Source organism: Elephantulus edwardii, unplaced genomic scaffold (assembly GCF_000299155.1).
Source record: "Elephantulus edwardii isolate Elephantulus edwardi_28Jun2011 unplaced genomic scaffold, EleEdw1.0 scaffold00021, whole genome shotgun sequence".
Classification (NCBI taxonomy): domain Eukaryota; kingdom Metazoa; phylum Chordata; class Mammalia; order Macroscelidea; family Macroscelididae; genus Elephantulus; species Elephantulus edwardii.
This window is the reverse complement of record NW_006399771.1, coordinates 9,942,532-9,963,602: the sequence shown is the minus strand read 5'-3', so window position 1 is coordinate 9,963,602 and position 21,071 is coordinate 9,942,532. Positions and strand designations below refer to the sequence as shown.

The 21,071-nt window shown below is 38.7% G+C and overlaps 2 pseudogenes; one reads left to right on the top strand and one right to left on the bottom strand.

The window, feature by feature from the left end:
* Positions 1–4,365: 4,365 nt before the first annotated feature.
* LOC102865204 lies at positions 4,366–5,039 on the bottom strand (annotated as a pseudogene).
* On the top strand, positions 5,038–7,730 carry LOC102864805 (annotated as a pseudogene).
* Positions 7,731–21,071: the final 13,341 nt, after the last annotated feature.

Genomic DNA, 21,071 nt, shown 5'->3' with positions numbered 1-21,071 from the left:
ATCAAATTGTACAAACCTATGATTAATCCCCTCCACCCCCACACATCCTCATCCCTCTGCTTCCACCCTCCTCCCACCCTTCAATTCTCATATTCATTCTATGATAATGTTTTATACAATATTTGTCCTTGGAAGACTGAGTTCACTCAGCATAATGCTTCCTTTTTTATTCTCCAACTCCAGCTCTTTGCATATTTAATTGTAATATTTTACTTCTTCTTTTTTAATTGTCCTTTAAAATATTCTGTTTCACTCTTTTACTTCAGCATCTCTTCTCTTTGTTTTATGCCCTTTAAAATCTTCTATTTAGCTCTTTTTATATCAGTGTATCTTCCCTTTGTTTTGACTTTTCAATGACCCAGTGTGATTTTCAGAATTTCCTCTTGACATCCATTCTGGTTTCTTCTTAATCCTCTGTCTTTGTAATGACTTTTTGCTTTCTTTAAAGATTATGTCTTTCATATTATCCCACGATTCTTCTGGTCTTCAATCATTAGTGCTGAAAGTCTCAAGCCTGTCTTTGAGGTATTAGCAAGCTGAGATGGACTGGCATTGGACACTTTGAATCAGACAATCATGAGATTTATTATTCTGGGAATGAAAAATTGAAGAAAAATGATGTTCTATTCATAGTGCTAAAAGTCATTGCATCTTCTATATTGAAGTACAATGCTGTATATATTATCCATTAGGGTATTATCCATTCATATACAAGGAAGACCTGATAATGCAATAATCATTCAAATATAAGCACCAATGTTAAAGATGAGGGTTGACCCGATATGTGGTCAAGATGCATTAATAATAATTGGTGACTAGAATGCAAAAGATGAGAGCAATGTGGAAAGAATAATCATCAGAAACAGAAGAATAACACAGTGTTGCCCCAGTCAATGCCTTATAGATTAGTTGACAGTTGCTAACATCTACACATATAAGGGAGTTAAATGAAGATACAGTGGCTTGGCTAAGCCCTATCTGGCCTTGGAGGCATGACAAATAAAAGCTTAATGTTGTGTGATACCTAGGTTTTATGACTATTTGTTATATTTTATGATTATGTCAACTGGTATATTTTTCAACGTTAGATCAGTGTCTGTTTTTGTCAGGTGTCATCAAGTTGAGTAAGACTCATAGTAACCCTATGAATATCAGATATGAGCCCTGTCTTATCCTTTGCCATCTGTATCATCCCTGACACATTTGAGCCCATTGCCGCAGTCACTATGCACAGTCTATCTCATTCAGGGTCTTTATTTAATTCTCCGGCCCTCTACCTTTCATCTTTCCAAGGAATAGTCTCCTCGTCGCATTCCCAAAGTATGTGAGATGAAGTTTCACAATCGTTACCTCCAAGGCAAACTCTGACTGAGTTTTTCCAAGACATATATGTTTGCTGTTTAGGTAGTCCATAGGATATTCAGTTGTTGTTACGTGCTATCGAGTCACCTGCAACTCATAGCAGCCCTATATACAACATCTCTAAACCCTGCTCTATCCTGTGCCAATCTCACTCTCTCCTTCACACCCACTCTCACTACCCCAGTTACTGAATCAATCCATCTCAACCAGGATCTTCCTCTCCTGTGCTGTCTTTACACCCTGCCAAGCATAACGACCCTCTCCAAGGATTGTTTGCTCCTTGCAACATGTCCCAAGAATGTCAGACGAAGCTTCAGAATCCTTGCCTCCAAGGAACAGCCTAGTTTTACCCTCTCTAGGATGAACTTGTTTGTTTTCCTAGCAGTCTGTGGTATATTCAACACTCTTATCCACAGCTCAAAGGCATCAATTCTCCTTCTACCATCCCTAGTCATTGTCCATCTTTCTGACGCATAGCAAGTAATTTCGCACCTCAGTCTCCAGACTGACATCATTGCTCTTCAGTACTTTGGAGAGGTCTCTGACAACAGACTTTCCCAGTGCAATATACCTTTTAATTTCTTGGCTTCTGGTGCCAAATGTGTTGATTGTGGAGCCAAGCAAACTAAAGCTGTTAACAATCTCAATCTTCTCAAATACCACAACTCAAAGGCACCAATTTTCTCTCTGTCACACTTATTCATTGTCTAGCTCTCAAATGCTTAGCAAGTTCCCACTGCCTAGTAAATAATAATTCACTTGTTTTTCCTGTCTAGTTTGCATATTACTCTCTTATAATTAGAACCCAAATTTGTATTGAGCTCAATTTATTATATAGCAAGATCTAGCTGGAGGAAATGATGATAAAATATAAAAATAAATTACTTTTCCTATATTACAGTGCTTATAACTTGTCCACTAATAAAATATTATCACTTTCATTTGGCTTTTATAGTAGCCCTAAGGGAATTTAAAATAGGTATTAATTCCATTTTACAGATTACCAAACTCTTTTTAATTGCTGATATCTCTTGCTGCAATGATCACTGGGTAATGCCTGAACAAGACCAAACAGACTGGCATCCGTATCTTCTAACTAACAAAATCAACTTCCTTTGCTGAAGATGCCTTCACTAGAGTATTAAGGATACAGCTTTTTCTCTATCGGTCATGACATTCTTACCTCATTAGTGAATCTTTTCAAAGCAAAGATTTCTTCCTTCAGAAATTCTGATCCTACCTCATGCCTATTCCCTCTAGTAGGGCATATTTTCACCCATATTTTCTTCTAAGAGGCACTGAACTGGCTAAGAGTAAACAAGAATTTTATACAAAAGGATTTGGGCATGCAATATTTTGACCTCTGCACTAAGGACATTTTTTTTTCAAAATAATTTTCCTTGTTTTGAACAGCTGTTGTAATCACTATAGTCTGCTACCAGAAGACAGATTTGTATTCACTAGATGCCGCCTAGTATATTCCACCTTAATTATAATCTCCCTCTCAAATCTCTATCCAAGGATCCACAAAACACCCTAAAAGACATCTTAGAAGAAGACACATGATATATTTCTCCTTGGAATTCCTCATTGTTATCTCTTCAAACAGAAGAGACCTGTATTTGTATATAAAGTTCTATTTCAGCGCACTAGCCTTTTATCCCTTCTCTCTACGTGTAGCTTCATTATTGCTTCAGGCTAGGTAATAAATTTACGAGCTAGCTTCTTCTCTCAGAAGTGTTGGTGGCATAGCACGTTACATGACAGATTGTTAACGGGAATGTCAGCAATTTGGATTCTCTCGGAGGGAAAGAGATGAGCAGTTTCTACCTTAAAGATTTATAGTCTGAAAAACCTGCTGGAGGGTCACCGTGAGCCAGAAATTACTCAGTGACAGTGGGTTTTCTCTCTCAGGAACATGAAAGTAAACAAAATAGCTATATATAAAATGTAGATTAACTCTTGCTTTGGGAGTTATTATCGTTGCTGGGAGCTTTGGAATCACGCATGACACATAGCAACCCTATAAATAACAGATATAAATCTTGCTTTAATCCATCTCTTCATAAAGATCTCTGTCAAGGATCTCAAGCCTATCATAGCCGTCACTGTGTCAATCTTCTTTGTTGAGGATTTCATCCCTCTGCCTTTCCCAGCATGATGTCTTCCTCCAAGGATTATTTCCTCTCAAGCACATTCCCAAACTAAGTGAGAAGACGTTTCACCATCCTTGCCTCTAAGGAGCACTTTCTTCAAGACAGATTTGTTTGTCCTTTCGGAAGTCCAAGGTAATACTCTTCACCAACACTACAATCCAAAGATAGCAATTCTTCTTCGGTCTTCTTTATTCACTGCCCAACATTCCGATGCTTGGGAAGCAATTGAAAAGACCTCGGCTTGGATCGGGGATACTTTAGTCTTTAAGCTGACATTTTCTTTTTTTTTTTTTAATTTTCTGTAAACCCTGTTTAGTAGAGTTGGTTGTTGTTTTAATTATTGTTGTTGTAAAAATGCTGTTTTCATGATACTGAATCTGGTTCCAGTTCATTTTCGTTTATTTTTAGAATAATACTTCGTAAACTGGTTACCAGTTCTAATCAGGAAAAAAATATCTTGGGAATTCTTTGCAATAAGAGCACATTCAGTAAGACTCACCAATATGCAGGCCAACTGTCAAGAGTCCAGCACTCCAGAAAGCCCACCTTCTTGATTGTTTCACTGTCTCAATACTCCTCACAAGGATCCTTGATGAAAGACTCTTCCAATATCATCAACGCCGGCACACACAGTCTCAACAGTATCCTCTTCCACGTCCTTGGAACAGGTAGGCTTGTTCACAGCTGGTGGAAAACTAGAGGAGTCAAGGTGTCAAGGGCTAATAAACCTTAAAATCCTGCTGACCAGGGGAGCACTTTTTCTTTTCTTTTTTCTATTTAAGAATGTGGCAGAAATGTATGCAGAAGTAGCCCAGTCAATCCTTTTGTTGTTTCTTTCTCTCTTTTTTTAAAATTTGTTGATTTGGTCACAGAAGATTTCTGGAAGGGTCACGTTCTGAAGAAGCCACTGCTGGGACTGGATTCCATTGCAGCCTCTGATGCTGGGCGCCTGGCTGTCCTCTTCCGCGGCTTTCTCCAGGCACTGGTTACTGTTCACATGCTGCAGGGTTAATTTCACCGGGTCATACTCCCAAAGCTGGTTGCCTTTTAGGTGGTAACATTTGAGCATTGTGACTGAGCCATTACGTTTGGAAACATCTAAACCAAGGTTGTCTGTTCTGATTTCTTTGTTGGCAGTGTAAGAGAAAACCTGACTACCTCCCATACCATGACAATTAAAATGTCCAACTTTTTCACTCTCTTTTCTAGCCATATATATTATCCAGACATTGGTTGGTTTCCACGTTTTTATCTCTCCCAAAGAGAAATAATGCCACAGGATTTGAGAATCAGGATAAATATGCTCTAGGTGCCAAGAGAAAGGTTTGCACTGTCGCTTGTGCCTGAGGCCAACATTTGAGGATATGTCTCCGTAGTCTACCTTGGTAACACCTGGGGAAATGATGCAGAAGAAATTTTTTCAGTCATCCATCTGAAGTTCTGCAAGTTGTCTGTTATTTGTATTGAAGATCTACCCTGTGCCTCCTGGAAATGTGAAAGATGTAGCTTTCTGGAATACATGTCCAACATGCGAGCATGTAACAATTTTCAAAGTACCTTCACACAGCCAGGTCCTAAAGGAAATTTCTAAACGAGATGGTCAAAATCAATCAGTTCAACTTAATGGCAAGTGAGATGATTGTGTTCAGCCGATCTTTACCAGATGTTAGGTTAGACGGGTGTAAAACAAAGATGTGTCCAGATTCTCTTCCTACCACAAGTGTGGCGACTGTGTTTCACAACGAGGCTTGGAGCATCCTCCTGCTGTTCATAGCATCATTAACCTCTCACCGTGACAGGTGCTAGAAGAGATAGTGCTGGTCAATGATGCCGGTGAGAGAGCCTTCTTGAAAAGACCTCTAGAGAGTTACGTGAAAAGATTACAAGTGCGCATTCGTGTAATTCGAATGGAGCAGCATTCTGGATTGATCCGAGTGAGATTAAAAGGAGCTGCTGTGTCTAAAGGTCAAGTGACGACCTTCTTAGAGGCGCACTGTGAGTGCCCAGTGGGATGGCTGAAGCCTGTCCTCGCCAGAGTCAAGCAGGACAGGAGAGCAGAAGTGTGTCCTATCATTGATGTGATCAGCGATGACACTTTCAAGTATATGGCAGGCTCAGATATGACCTATGGCGGGTTCAACTGGAAGCTCAATTTTCGCTGGAATCCTATTCCCCAGAGAGAAATGGACAGAAAGAAAGAGGATCAAACTGTTTTTGTGAGAATACCTACCATAGCAGGAGGCCTTTTGTCAATTGACAGAGATTATTTCCAGGAAATTGGAACATATGATGCTGGAATGGATATTTGGGGAGGATATTTTTGTTCTCTAAAATTTTGGAAAACTCTTTTTTCCTTTATAAATATATATTTTTTTTTCATTTTCATTCATTCATTGTTGTGCACTTTCTTCCCTGCCCACCTCCAGTTCACTTTTCTCTTGGACAAGAAAAAAAAAAGAAAGAAAGAAAGAAAAGAGAATTCTTTCATTGTTATACAATCCCTTGCCCCTCCAAGTCCACAGTCCACTTTACTATGTATTTCTTTTTCTGGAATCTTGTCATGAAAATAATATCTAATCATCTATTATTTTTAAACAATTCTCTCCCTCATCTGTTTCAATGCCCTCTTTCCTTAGGTTCCCCCCCCAACTCCGATGTCAGTCCCCTTTTGCAAGAGTGACACTATGCAGTATTTGTTTTTCTGTGATTGAGATATTTCACTTAGCGTAATGTCTTCTAGGGTCACCCATTTTTTTTATTAATTTTTATGAAAGTTTACAGGCACTTAGGGTTTCCAGTTGTTCATTGTTGCACTTTTCTCCTGCCCACCCCCCACCCCCCAATTCACTCTTCTCCTTGAAAAGTAAAAGAAAACCTCCAAGTCCATTCCACTATACAGCCTTCACTCTGGACTTCTGTGATGACAAGAATACCCATTCATATGTTCCTTTTAAACAGTTCTCTCCCTCATCTCTTTCAATGCAGTATACATCATTCCTCCCCTCCTTTTCTGTCTTCTCTCAACCCTGAGATCAGTCCCATTTTACAACAGTGGCCCCATGCAATATTTGTCCTTTGGTAACTGAGACATTTCACTCAGCATAATGTCCTTCAGGGTCATCCATTTTGCATAATATTTGATAAGTTCCTTGTTTTAATGTGGCATAATATTACATTGTGTGAATATACAAGAGCTTCTCTATTCATTTGTTTGTTGATGGGCACTTGGGTTTTCCCATCTCTTTGCTATTGCAAACAAGGCTGCAATAAACATGAGTGTGCATATATCTGCCTGGGTGGCAGTTATGGTTTCTTTAGGGTAAATTCCCAGTAGTGTAAGTGCTGGGTTAAATGGTATTTCTATTCGCAACTTTTTGAGAATGTGCCATACAGTCTTCCATAGTGGTTCAACCACTTTACACTTGCATCAACAGTGAATAAGATTTCCAGTTTCTCCACAACCTCACCAATATTTGTTGTTTGCGTCTCTTCTGAATTTTACTATTCCTACTGGGGTGAGATGATATCATAGTTGTTTTGAGTTGCATGTTTCTTAGAGCTAAGGATTTTGAATGTTTTTTCATGTGCTTATTGGCCATCTAAATGTCTACTTTGCTGAAGTGTCTGTTCATATCCTGTGCCCATTTTTCAACTGGGTTATTTTCCTTTATCTTGTTGTGGTTCTCAAGTATTTTATAAATTCTAGCTATAAGTCCCTTATCTGACATGTCATTATCAAGTATCTTTTCCCAATCTGTGGCTTCCCTTTTTACCCTGTTGGAGAAGTTTTTGGATGTGCATGACTTTTCCCTTTTATGCCATTGGTTTTGATCATAAGCTACCTCCTGAAATGTCTGAATGACAACCAATTCGTTTTGTCCATAGACTCTTTCAATATTACTTGAGTTTTGGATCCTCCCTCATCCCCTTAAATCTTCAGTTTTTTTCACCTTGAGAAATTCTAGATGTATTTTCTCTTCTGTTTTTCTAACTCCAGATCATTCTGTATTTCATTGTAACACCTTACTTTGTCTTCTTGAGATATCCTCTGAAATCTTCTGCTCAGTTTCTTTACTTCATCATTTCTACTGCTTACCTAAGCTATTTTATGTTCTAGGTACAATATTTATCAGCCGTTGGGAGTGGATGATTGTATTTGACCCCCTATTTAAAAAGATAGGAGGTCTGCAGTATGTGTTGGTTTCCAGGTAGGCAGTGGTCTGGAGCAGGCTGATTCTTACAGAAGTTTGATCTTGTTTTCAGGTGAGACATAGGTGCAATGTTTATCAGCCATCTGTAGTGAAATGATTGTATCTGGCCCCCTATTTGAAAAAGTATTTGGGCCATTGGACCTGTAGCCCAATGGTATAGCACTGGTCTGTCCATTTGCTGTACAGAAGTAACTCGTGGTTGCTGTGATGCTAAACACTGTGACATCGATGCATCAAATGTGATAATGGTTACCCATGGTGGACAGTGTTTGGTGGAATTCTCCAAGTAAAATAAGTTTTGTAGCAGGAGTGGAATCTACTTCTGAAACAGCTTGCCTTTGGAAACTCTATGAACTTGGAGAAACGATGAAAGTTATACAATTGTTCAGGTCTTTCTTTCATAGGGTCACCATGAGTTGTCTATGACTCAATGGCACTTAACAACAACAATAACAACTATATGTTTAAAATCAATAAACCCTTGGTAACATGTATTACATGTTGGACTACTACCAGAAAGGTCAGCAATTTCAATCCAGTAAGAAAGATCACATGAAGCAGAATGAGGGAGAAGAACTCCAATATTCAGGATCCAACCAAGACATTGCTCTTGACTGGAGCATCATCCTACGTTGTCAGCCGTGTACCCTAACTCAAAGGTTCCAGCAATAAGCAGCTACAGCAATACAGTCCTAGAGCAGAAAGTCTGAGACGAGATCCTTCCTCCCAAACTGTCAGAAAGGGTGGTGAAGACAGGGAATCTGACCACCAAACTCAACAGACTAAGGAGTGCAGCAAGCTTCAGAAGAGAGGGTGTATCGGTCCATTCAGCATGATGTCATTTCCCAAGGACTGGAATCTTAAACTGTTGCTTGCTGTTGTTAAGTGCTCTCGAGTCATAGATGACTCAGTGACCCAATGAATGAAAGACCTGAATATTTTTATGACTTTCATTGTTTCTCTAAGTTAATAGAGTTTTGGGAGGCAAGGGATTTTGAAAGTGAATGCCACTCCTGCTTCCAAGCCTGTTTAATCTGTTCCTCCTTGTAACAAATCCAAAGTATGTCAGATAAAGCTTCAGAATTCTTGACTCCAGGGAGCAACCTGGTTTAACCCTCTCCAGGATGAATCTGTTTGTTTTCTTAGCAGTACATGGTACACTCAATACTCTTCTCCAGCACCACAGCTCAAAGGCATCAATTCTCCTTCTATCCTCCCTAGTCATTGTCCAACTCTCTGACACATAACAAGTGATTGCAAAGACCATGGCCTGTATCAGGTGCATCTTAGTCTCCAGAATGACACCATTGCTCTTCATTACTTTGGAGAGGTCCCTAACAGCAGACTTTCCCATCGCAATACATCTTTTAATTTCCTGGCTGCTGGCGCCAAGAGTGTTGCCTGTGGAGCCAAGGAGACTAAAGCTGTGAACAATCTCAAATCTCTTCACCATCCATCCTGATGTTGCCAATTGGTCCAGTGGTGAGAATCTTTGTCTTCTTGATATTGAGGCTCAATCTATTACTGGGCACACACATTCACTCTGAGATACCCTTTGCCTTATCTCACCCCACTAAAAATCCCCAGCACTATGCATTAAAAGAGAGTCTGTAAAAAGTCTGTGTGATCAATTAAAAAAAATTTCAGACTCAGTAGTTAATACAAGTAGGGGCTTCAGGGGTCAAGTCTGACTTCATAGCATTTTCAGAAAGTTGTCAATCACATGGGAGGAGATAGCTTATTTTTCTCCGGAGCAGTCAATGATGTATTACTAGAGGTGCCAGAGAGGTACAGCCTTTGGATTAGTGGTGCAACTTCCTGTGGACTACATCATCAGGTTTCCTTTCTATTATGCATAATAAAGCCCCCAAAAGTAATTCAGATCTACAAAAATGAAGCATAAGGAATTAGATATGTTATGCATATAGTTGCTGTTGTAAATCCAGTTGACTCTAAAGCATAGCCACTCTATGAAAATCACATCTGAACGTTGCCCTCTCCTATACCATCCAGACCATCTCTGATGTGCTTTAGCCCATTGCTACAGTCATTGTGCCAATGCCTCTTGTTGATTGAAGACGTCATTCTCTGACTCCCCTGCTTTCCCAGCATGATGTCTTTTTTCCAAGAATTGGTCCCTCCTCACCACATCCCAACAATATGTAAGACCAAGTTCCACTCTCCTGGCCTCTAAGGAGCACCTTGCCTGCACCTTTTCCAAGAGTTTGTTAGTTATTTGTTTGGTTTTTTGGTTGTCGTTGTTGTTATGTGCCGTAAAGTTGCCTGTGAGCCATAGTGACCCTATGTACAGCTGCTCTGAACCCTGCCCTGTCCTGAGCCAGACTCACTAATTCCAACACACCAACACCCATCGCCTCAGTACTCTTCTCTAACGTGACAAATAAAAGGCATTCGTTCTTCTTCTGTCATCTTTATCCATTGTCTTGTATATCTTAGTGAAAATATATCTTAATAAACACCATACAAACAAAACCCCACAGCCTTGCAGTTATTTCTGACTCACAGTGATCTTCCATCAAAATTCAAAGTTAAAATTTTTTTACAGAAGAAGACTGTTCATCTTTCTCCCTGCAGAGTAACTGGGAGATTTGGACTGCTGACCTTCCTATTAGCAGCATAATATATATAATATTATATCACTAGAGAGCCTTATAATTAATGTTTATTGTTTTTTACCATCGAGCAGAAGCCAACTCATAGCTGATCTTCCAGAGAGTTGTCAGATGCTATATATCACACAGAAGGAGACTGCCCATCTCTAGCCTACAGATTTGTACTGCCAGACTTTGGGTTGTTAAAACAACTCTTTATCAGTTAAGCCACTGTTATATTGTTGATGATTATCTTTGAGTTGAGCATGACTCATAGTGACCCTATGAACAAAAAATCTGAAGGTTTTCTATAATTATTGTCGTTTGTCAAAAGTCATAGAGTTTCTAGAGGCATGTTGTTTAGGAAGTGGATGTCACTCCTGCTCCTAATTAGTAAATGTTGTGTCATCGAGTCACCTGTGACTTACAGCAACACTTTGTACAACAGCCCTAAAACCTGCTCTATTTATCCTGTGGCAATCTTACTGTCTCTGACACACCTACCTTCATTACTGCAGTCACAGAATCAATCTATCTCACCGAGAGTCAGGAATTCCTCTCTTGTGCTATCCCTCCACCCTCCCAAGCATGGCGTCGCTCTCAGATGTCTGGTCCCTCCTTGCAACATGTCCAAAGTATGTCAGATGGAGTTTCAGAATCCTTGCCTCCAGGGGGCAGCCTGGTCTCATCCTCTCTAGGATGAACCTGTTTGTTCTTCTAGAAGTCCATGGTTTATTAAGTACTCTTCTCCAGCACTTCACCTCAAAGGCATCAATTCTTCTATCATCTCTAATCATTGTCCAGCTTTCTGATGCATAGCAAATATTGCAAAGACTATGGCCTGGATCAGGAGCACCTTAGTCTCCAGACTACATCATTGCTCTTCAGTACTTTGGAAAAGTTCTCTGACAGCAGACTTTCCTGATGCAATTCACCTTTTAATTTCCTGGCTTCTGGTACCAAGAGAGTTGATTGTGGAGTCAAGCAAATTAAAGCTGTTAACAATCTCAATCTCTTCACCAACTATCATGATGCTGCCAATCAGCCCAGTTGTGAGAATCTGTTTTCTTGATATTGAGCTTCAATCCATATTGAAGGCTACAGTCTTTGACCTTCTGCAGCCAGCACTTCAAGTCCTCTTCAGTTTCAGCAAGCAGGGTTGTATCATCTGCATAACACAGATTTTTGATGAGTCTTCCTCAAATCCTGATGCCCCATCTCTCCTCATAGAACACAGCCTCCCGGATAATCTGTTCTGCATATAGATTGAAAAAGTATACTAAGAATTGATAAATAGATGTCAGAAAATTTGAAGTGTTAATTCTTATCCCTCAATTCAATTTATATGCTTTTAATATAACTTGTATACTAGTTGGGTGATTGCAAAAAAGTAATCTCAAAACTTAGATCTCATTGCTTTGATACAAATTTTCATTGCTGTAAAGTAATAACCAACCCAGCTGAGTCTCCATTGAGTTCCTAAGAGTGTAAATTGCAGGGTAGGAGAGTGCCCTTCTTTCTCCCAAAAGATTGAGGAATTGCTGGTGAATTCAAACCACAAGAGCAGAATAAACTTGGTGTCAGCAGTGCAACTTTCTATACACTAGGCGACGAATACTCCTTGCTTAGAATATAAGCAAATAATTTTTAAAAGTTTTAGAAAGATTCTTATATTTTTAAAAAAAATCTGAGAATTTTCTTTTTAAGTGGACTTTGTGCCAATTTCTAGAAAGCACAAAGCAAAAAAGAAAGTTATTAAGTGAATTTCTATTATAATTTTATGCTTCTTATATAGAAAATTGGGCTTCATAAAATTGAATTACTCTGATTTGCTTGTATTCATCTTAAATAGGGTAGTGAATATTATCAACACCCTTTCCATATTTACTTTTAGATGTTGATAAAAGGAAACTTAAGGAAGATACATAGATAAAAACTTGAGCAAGCCTCTGATATTTTATCCTCAGTGACTTTTATACAACAGAAAGACCAGTCTGCTACCCATTCCCACAATAATACTATGTAAAACACAACTTGAAACTACAGTGATATTCACTCATTTTATGTATAACTATAAGGGTTATCTGGCTAGTTCTGCTGAGTTGAACTGAGGTCAGCTAATCTCAACCAGGCTTGCTTATGGTCCTGGAACCAATTAAAAGACCAACGAAAGCCTAGGTGGTCTGGAAGGGCCTTAGTTCAGCACTTAAACTCTTTCATTGTGGCTTCATTCCTTTGACTAAATCAAGTCAGAAGGCTATCCCCGAGTCAAAGGCTGGGTAGGAGACGCAAGATCTCAACGAAGGAACTGGAAAGTCCTGTCTCAAAGAGGGCAGACATAGGGAATGATAGGAATTAGAACATTTTTTCAATAAACATACCACAGATGGCTTAACATTAATAAATATGGAGGCAGTGAAAAGTGGGCTATGTATTAAAACTGCGTTTTCATCACAGGTACCATACTTCTGTATCAACTGTATGGGTTTTTAAAGGAAAAACTAGTACTGATTTGTTTGTTTTCTTTTCTCACTGCTGACAATATTTTATACTCTAAAACATAAATACACAAGTTCAAGTTTGGGGTATATTTTTATGGTTCAAAACTTCATTTACCTGCATAGATTTCTCCACTGATCATCAACCTCACATTTTAAAGCCTTCACTTTATTTTCCCCCTGTATATACAAACAAAAACAAGTAACTCATACTCAAATTCTATGAGTTGGAACTCCCTCATAGCTGAGCCTCAAGCAAGTTTTCAGATACTAAGTGGCACTGAAGATCTTTCTCCCTTGGAGACGCTGAAGCAGATTCAACTCACCATAAAGTGAGGAAGTATTTTTTTGTTGTTTCTTAAACGTCTCAAGGAGATTATTGTTTGTTGTTGTCGGCCGTCGAGTTCTAGGTGACTCATAGGGACCCTATGAAGGAAAGTACTCAACACTTGGGTGCGTGACTTTCATCCTTTCTCCAGGTTTATAGGGTTTCCAGAGGCAAGATATTTACCGAAGTTGATGCCACCCCTGCTTCCAAATGTGTTTTAACCTGTGAGCACCACCAAACACTGTACATCGTGGGTAACCATTATGGCATTTGACACATCAGTGTCACAGTGTTCAGCTTCAAAGCAACCACAAGTTACCTCTGTACAGCAAGTGGACAGACCAGGGCGATACAACCTAGAAGAATGTTTGGCCAACAACAATTTAAAACAGGCCTTAGGGTTGTGGATTAGAGTCACCCACCTTTGGCTTGCTAGCATCGTTTTCAGTGCACTAGGCCAACTGGTCTCTCTCTGTGTTGTTAAGTGCTGTGGAGTCATAGGCAACTCATAGCATTTCTTAAATGCCTCAAGGAAATTACAGGTAGTACCTATAAATTTATTTTTTGAAATATTTTTAAATTGTATACAGGTTTGCTTACAAAGTTCATAAACATTGTTTATCATACTGTATCTTTCTCATTTCCTTTACTCACCTCTCCCTTTACCCATCTAATTGTGAGACTCTATGATTACATTCATCCTTCTGCTTTTACCCTCCCCCCACTGGATCCTTACACATGTTTTACTAGTTATTTTTCTATTTCTACAGTAATGACCTTATACAGTATTTGTATTTAACATATTGAAGTGAAATCTCACTGGTACCTGATTTTGATTCACAGTCATCCTATAAAATAGAGTGAAACTGTCTCACAGAACTGCCGAGGCTAAAATTTTATAAAAGTACATTGTCTCATCTTTCTTCCATGGGGTAGCTGGTGGATTCAAACCATTGACCTTATAGTTAGCAGTCAATTATTTTAATAATCATATCACTGGGACTCCTCAAATTAGAATGGACATTTTCTAAAAAAAATGCCTATGATAGATAGATAGAGAGAGAGAGATATGGATAGAGATAGAGATATGGATAGAGATAGAGATAGAGATAGAGGTAGAGATAGATAGAGAGATTCATTAGAATTTTGTATGTGACATAATTTTTATACTAGTTTATTTACAAAATTCAAATATATTGATTTCGAGAATTGATTCTCTTATCTGTATAACTTTACCTCTTAGAGCTGACATTTGTAATCTACCAGGCATAAGGATGCCTAGTCATTTACAAGGACAGAATTCAGGCTTTCTTAGATAACCCTTCTGTTCTCTCTGACATAGAGAGGGACACAATCCTCCCAGCCATGTCTCAGGCCCAGGACTGATTTCATTCTCTTGCTTGCAAAGGCTGATAACATCTCATGATTACATTTGCTCGTTAGTGCAGCCTTTTTCAAAGAACTCAAGTGTGCCACTGAGTGTCATTTAGGCACAGTGAAGCTGGAGTTATATAAAGTTGAATGTGCTGGAAATAAGAATTGAGTGATATTTTTAGATCTTTTTAAATTTAAAAAAGCTTTATGCCACCATTAGCACATTCATTAAAGTAGCATTCAATTATGAGATGAGTCTTTATGCATATATAATATATCAAATTAAGCAGAAGAAAATAACTTTAAGCTTCTTATTTTAACTGCCTTTGCATTTCACGGCTTTTGGGCAAGTAATTCTTAATTTTTCAATTAATTTTCTTTTATTAAGGATGCCCTGTAGGAATGACAATTCATAGAAAGCATTGAGAAACATTAATAGAGATTAGTCTAAAGTGATAATAATGTTTTCTATGAGTTATCATTACCTTGTTCCACATGGGAAGCCTAGATTTCATCCTCTTCTTCATCCTCATTATCTACCATGAGCTAAATTATGAGTCAAAACTCAACAACATGGGGCAGATCAGACATGTAAATAAGCCAGTTGGCTCTATGGAAAACAACAGAGGTGTGAGGACTGTGGGTAAGTGGAATCAGTATAACACATCTGAGAGAAAGTACTGGACATGGGTTCCAACCAATTGCTGAAATGGTAAGTGCAATGTGGACCAAGTTTCAGATTTTAAATATTTGTGAATTTGTTTTCTTTTTAAATCACTCACACATTGCTGTCCAGTCAGAATTTACACACAGCTGACTCTCCTATTGGGTTTCTGAAGCTATAAATTTCACAGAAGGAGATTGTTCATTTTTCCATCTGTCCATCCCCCTCAGGACTTCTGGTGGATTTGAACTGTCAGAAAATTGTGACCTTGGAGTTAATAGCACAACTTGCCATGGATTACAGCACCAATTCCCTTCCACTGTTAATATTGGTTACTCTTGTTGTTCTGTGCCATTGAGTTGCCTGCAACTCAAAGCAGCCCTGTGCAAAATAGAAATGAGGGTTACAGAGTGGAGTATACTTGGATTGGGGGTGAGAATGTGCAGGGTGGGGGAGGGGATTGTGTACCAATGAAGGAGTTTGTCTTTTGCTTTTCAAGGAGAGGAGCAAACTGGGGGGGGGGGTGGGGGGGGGGGAGGGGTGGATGGGGAGAAAAGTGCAACAATGAATGAATGGAATTCCAAAATCTCTGTAGATGTTCATTGAAATTAATAATAATAATAATAATGAAAAAAAATAGTTCTGAATGCTGTCCTATCCTGAGTCATTTTCACTGTCTCCAACAAACCTAACCCCATTACGTCAGTTACTGTGTTGGTACTTCTCCTCCAGGGTCTTCCTCTATTGTGCTGTTTTTCCACCCTTCCAAGCACAGTGCCCTTCTCCAAGGACTAGTCCCTCTTGGCAATATGGCTAAAGTATGTAAGACAGAGCTTCAAAATATGTGTCCCTAAGGAGTAACTTGGGAGGTTGGAGGAACAGCGCAGGAGGGGAAGGCCCTTTATGAGGTGGATTGATTCAGTGACTGGGGTAACCAGGATGGGAGTGTCAGAGACAGTGCTATTGGCACAGGCAGAGCAGAGTTTAGGGCTGTTGTACATAGGGTCGCTAGGAGTCGCAAGCGACTTGATGGTACATAACAACAACACCAAGGAGTAACTTGGTTTCACTCCAAACCGGTTTTTTCTCTTGGCCATCTACAGAATGTTTAGCATTCTTCTCCAGCACCACAATTCAAAGGGATTAATCTTTCTTCTGTTACCCTGTCATTGTCCAGTTTTCTAATGAATAGCAAGTAATTGCAAACACCATGGCCTGGATCCAGTGCACCTTAGTCTCCAGCCTAACATCTTTGCTTTTTAGCACTTCGGAGAGGTTCCTAACAGCACATTTTCTCAGTGCAATTTACCTTTTGATTTCCTGTTTCTAGATGCCAAGAATATTGATTATGGAGTCAAGAAAGCTGAAATTGTTAACACTCTCAATCTCTTCTCCATCTATCATGATGCTGCCAATTGGCCCAGTGGTGAATATTTTTATTTTCTTGATGTTGAATTTTAACTCATATTTAAGACTGCAATCTGTGATCTTCTACAGCAAATGCTTCAGACCCTCTTTATTTTTGGCAAGCATTACGCAGGTTGTTGATGAGTCTTACTCCAATTTTGATGCCACAATTCTCCTTATAAAGCCCAGCCTCCTGAATGATCTGTTCCACATATAGACTTAAGCAATATACATCCCTAATGCACTTCTTTCTTGATTTTGAACCATGCAATGTTTCCTAGCTCTGTTCTGATGACTGCTTCCTGTCCTAGGTGTTGCATGAACATAATCAAGTGCTCTGGAATTTTCGTTCTCCTCAAGGTTAGCTTTAATTTGTTGTCTGTCATCCAAACAGTCAAGCACCTTTGCATTGTAAATGAAACGCAGATAAACATTTTTATGGTATTCTCTACTCTCTGTCAAGATCCATTTGACAATGTCTGTGTTGTCCCTACTGCCACAGCCACTTCTATATCCAGCTTGTATTTCTGATAGCTCTTTGTCAATTCCAGTCATTTTTGGATAATCTTCAGCAGAATTTTGTTTGCATGTAATATTAATGATATTGTTCAATAATTTCCACACTTTGTTGGATCATATTTTTCATTTGCTACAGAAGATCAAAGACTACATACAGACTTCAATATGGACTAAATCTCAACATTATGAAAACAAAAAGAACCACCACTGAACCAATTAGCAACATCATGTTAGATGTAGAAAAGACTGAAGTGTCAATGATTTCATCTTGCTTGGATCCACAGTCAATATCATTATACTACAAGTCAAAAAAGACCCCTTCAAGATGTTAAGAAACAATGGTGTCATTTTAAAGACTACATTGCACCTGATTCAAGCCATGGTCTTTTCAATTACTTCCTATGCTGCTTGAAACCTCTCCAGAATATTGAGAAGCAATGATGTCAGTGCAGAGAATAATGTGTGCTTGACCAGGCCTATGGTCTTTGCAGTTACTTGCTATGCATCAGAGAACAGGACAATGACTAAGGATGAGAGAAGAGGAATCGATGACTTTGAGTTGTGGTGCTGGAGATATACCACTGACTACCAAAGAAACAAATGGAGAAGGAAACAAATGGAATTTCTCCTTAGAGTCTAGAATTTTGAGGCTCTGTCTCACATACTTTGAGCACATGGCCAGGAAGGACTGGTCTTTGGAGAAGTACATCATGCTCAGAATGGTGGCAGGACAGTGCAGGAGAGGAAGACCACATAAGATGGATTGATATAGTAACTGGGACAATGGGGGTAGGTGTGTCAGAGTCAATGAGATTGGCTCAGGACAGGGTAGGCTTCAGACTCAGGACAGAGTAGGCTTCAGACTATTGTTGTATAGAGGGTTGCTATGAGTTGCTGGTGACTCAATGGAGCATAACAACAAAACCATAGATCTGAGAGGTGGATAATGAATAAGGATGACAGAAGAGTTCATGCTTTGGGACTATGGAGAAGAGTCTAAATATCGTCTGGAGTGCCAAAAGAATAAACATGTATGTTTGGAGAAAGTACAGCCAGAATCTTTGATCTTGGAGAAGGTATAGCTGGAGTGCTTTTTGAAGGCAAATATGATGAGGCTTTGCCTAGCATACTTTGGGTGTGTTGCTTGGGGGGATTTTCCTTGGGGAGGGACATGATACTAGTAAGGGTGGAGGGTCAATGAAGGAGAGGAAGACCCTCAACCAGCTGTAACTGCCACAACGGTCTCTTGCATGTCAGGAAGTGTGAGCATTGCACACGACAGAACAGGGTTCATATCTCCCCTCCTTCTTTTTGTTGCAATTTTAACAAATGTTTACTGAAAAGATGGATTTTTGTTTATTTATTATTCCACATTTTCCTCCCTACCCATTGCCCCAGTTCACGTAAAAAAAAAAAGATCATTCATCATTGCATTATTCCTCCACTCCCCCCAGTCCACTTTGCTGTGTACCTCTTATTCTGGACTGCTGTCATACAAATAATGCCTAATCATATATTCCTTTTTAAATCGTTCTTTCCTTCATCTGTTCCAATGCAGTATTTATTATTTATACTCTGTTTTCTAAGTTTCCCCCCAACATCATGTCAATCCTGTTTTATAACATTGGTATTATGCAGTATTTGTCCTTTTGTGACTGAGACATTTCACTCAGGCTAATGTCCTCCAGGGTCACTCATGTTGTAGAATATTTTGAGTTCCTTGTTTTTCAGTGCTGTGTAGTATTCCGTTGTGTGACTATTATAGATTTTCTATCCATTTATTTGTTGATGGACACTTGGGCTGCCTTCATCTTTTTGCTATTGTGAATAATACAGCAATAAACATGGATGTGCATACATGTGTTTAGGTGACTGCTCTGGTTTCTTTAAGGTCTATTCCTAGCAGTTGAATTGCTGGGTCAAATTATATTTCTATTTCCAACATTCTGACAAAGTTCCAGACCACCTTCCATAGTGGTTGAACCATTTTACCTTCCCATCAGCAGTGAATAAGGGTTCCAATTTCTCCACAACCTCGCCAGCATTTGCTGTTTACTGCCCTGTTGAACATTGCTATTGTTGTTACTGAGGTGAGATGATATCTCATAGTTGTTTTGATTTACATCTCTTGAAAAGGTAGGGATTTTGAACATTTTTCATGTGTCTGTTTGCTATCTTAAAGTCATCTTTGATGAAAGGCCTATTCATATCCTATGTCATTTAGTGATTGGATTGTTTACAATTTTTTGTTGAGGTTCTGGAGTATTCTATAGAGTTTAGATGTAAGTCTCTTATCAGATATTTTTTCAATATTTTGTCAAATATTTTTTCCAAGTCTATGAGTTTCCTTCTTACCCTGTTGAGAAGTTTTTTGATGTACATAGGGATTTGATTCTTAGAAGGTCCCATTCATCTATTTTATTCTCTCTGGTTTGTAATTTTTTTTTTTTTTTTATGTGTAGAAGACTGTTGATACGATGTATTGGGGCTTCTAGAGTTCTTCCTAGCTTTGCTCTCATGAATTTTATATATAGTCTTTTATTTTATTTTTAGGTTCTTGATTCACCTTGAGTTGGTTTTTTTGTAAAGTGTGACATATGAGTCATGCTTAAGTTTTCTGCAGACAGTTTTCTGACTGTGCTTACACTATTTGTTAAAGAGATTGTCCTTTCCCTATTTAACTGATTCAATCTCCTTGTCAAAGATCAGTTGACCGTAGGTGGATGAGCTGATTTCAGGGTTCTCAATTCTATTCCATTGATCTATGTGTTTGTTGCTCTACCTGTTCCACATATGTCTTCACCACCACAGCTGGGTAGTAGGACTTGAGATCAGGGAGTACGAGGTTTCCTACCTTGTTTCTGTTTTAACTATTGTTTTGTGTGGGTTTTTGTTTTGTTTTGTTTTATTCAGGGTCTCTTTCCATTCTAAATAAAATTGGAAATTATTTTTTCCATCTAATTGAGCTCAGTTTGGCTAGTGCACAGAAAGTGATGCTACCAAGTCAAAGATGGAGTGATTTTAATTTGCAGCCCTCAGGCCTGATTTTAATTGTTTTTTGAAAACATTCTTCTAAGTGGTATAGCACTTGTATGTCCATTTGCTGTGCAGAGGTAACTCATGGTTGCTGTGATGCTGAACACTGTGACACTGATGTGTTAAATGTGATAATGGTTACCCATGGTGGACAGTGTTTAGTGGAGCTTCCTGATTAAAACAAGCATTCACTTCAGAAATAGCTTGCCTCCAGAAACCCTATGAACTTGGAGAAATGATGAAAGTTATACAAGTGTTCAGGTCTTTTATTCATAGGGTCACTATGAGTCATCTATGACTCGATGACACTTAACAACAACAACAACAATAACATCTTGTTGAAGAATGGAATTGGTATCTGTATTGAGATTGCATTGAACCTGTAGATTGTCTGGTAAAAATGTCATCTTCATAATATTGAGTCTTCCTATCCTTGAGCATGCTATATTTTTCCATATCTCTTTTTGTTTCTTGTAGTAATGTTTTGTAGTTTTCTGTGTATAGGTATTTTATGTCTCTGGTTACTTCTATTCCCAAGTACTTAATCTTGTGATTAGCTATTGTGATTGGTATTGTTTTTCTTAGTTTCATTTCAATAGTCTTCTTGTCACTGTAGAGAAATGCAACTGGTTTTTGTATGTTGATCTTGTATCTAGCTACTTTGCTGACTTGATCAATTATTTCCAATAGTTCCCTCACGGAATCTTTATGATTTTCTAAATATCATGTCATCTGCATATAGAGGTGTTTTATCTCCTCTTTGCCAATTTGGATACCTCTTATTTCCTTGTCTTGTCTTATTGCTCTCACTAATACTTCCAGTACTATTTGTTTACAAGGTTGGAATGAGTCATACTCAATTCAGCAGCACCTAACAACAACAACCAGAGGTAAAGATCACATG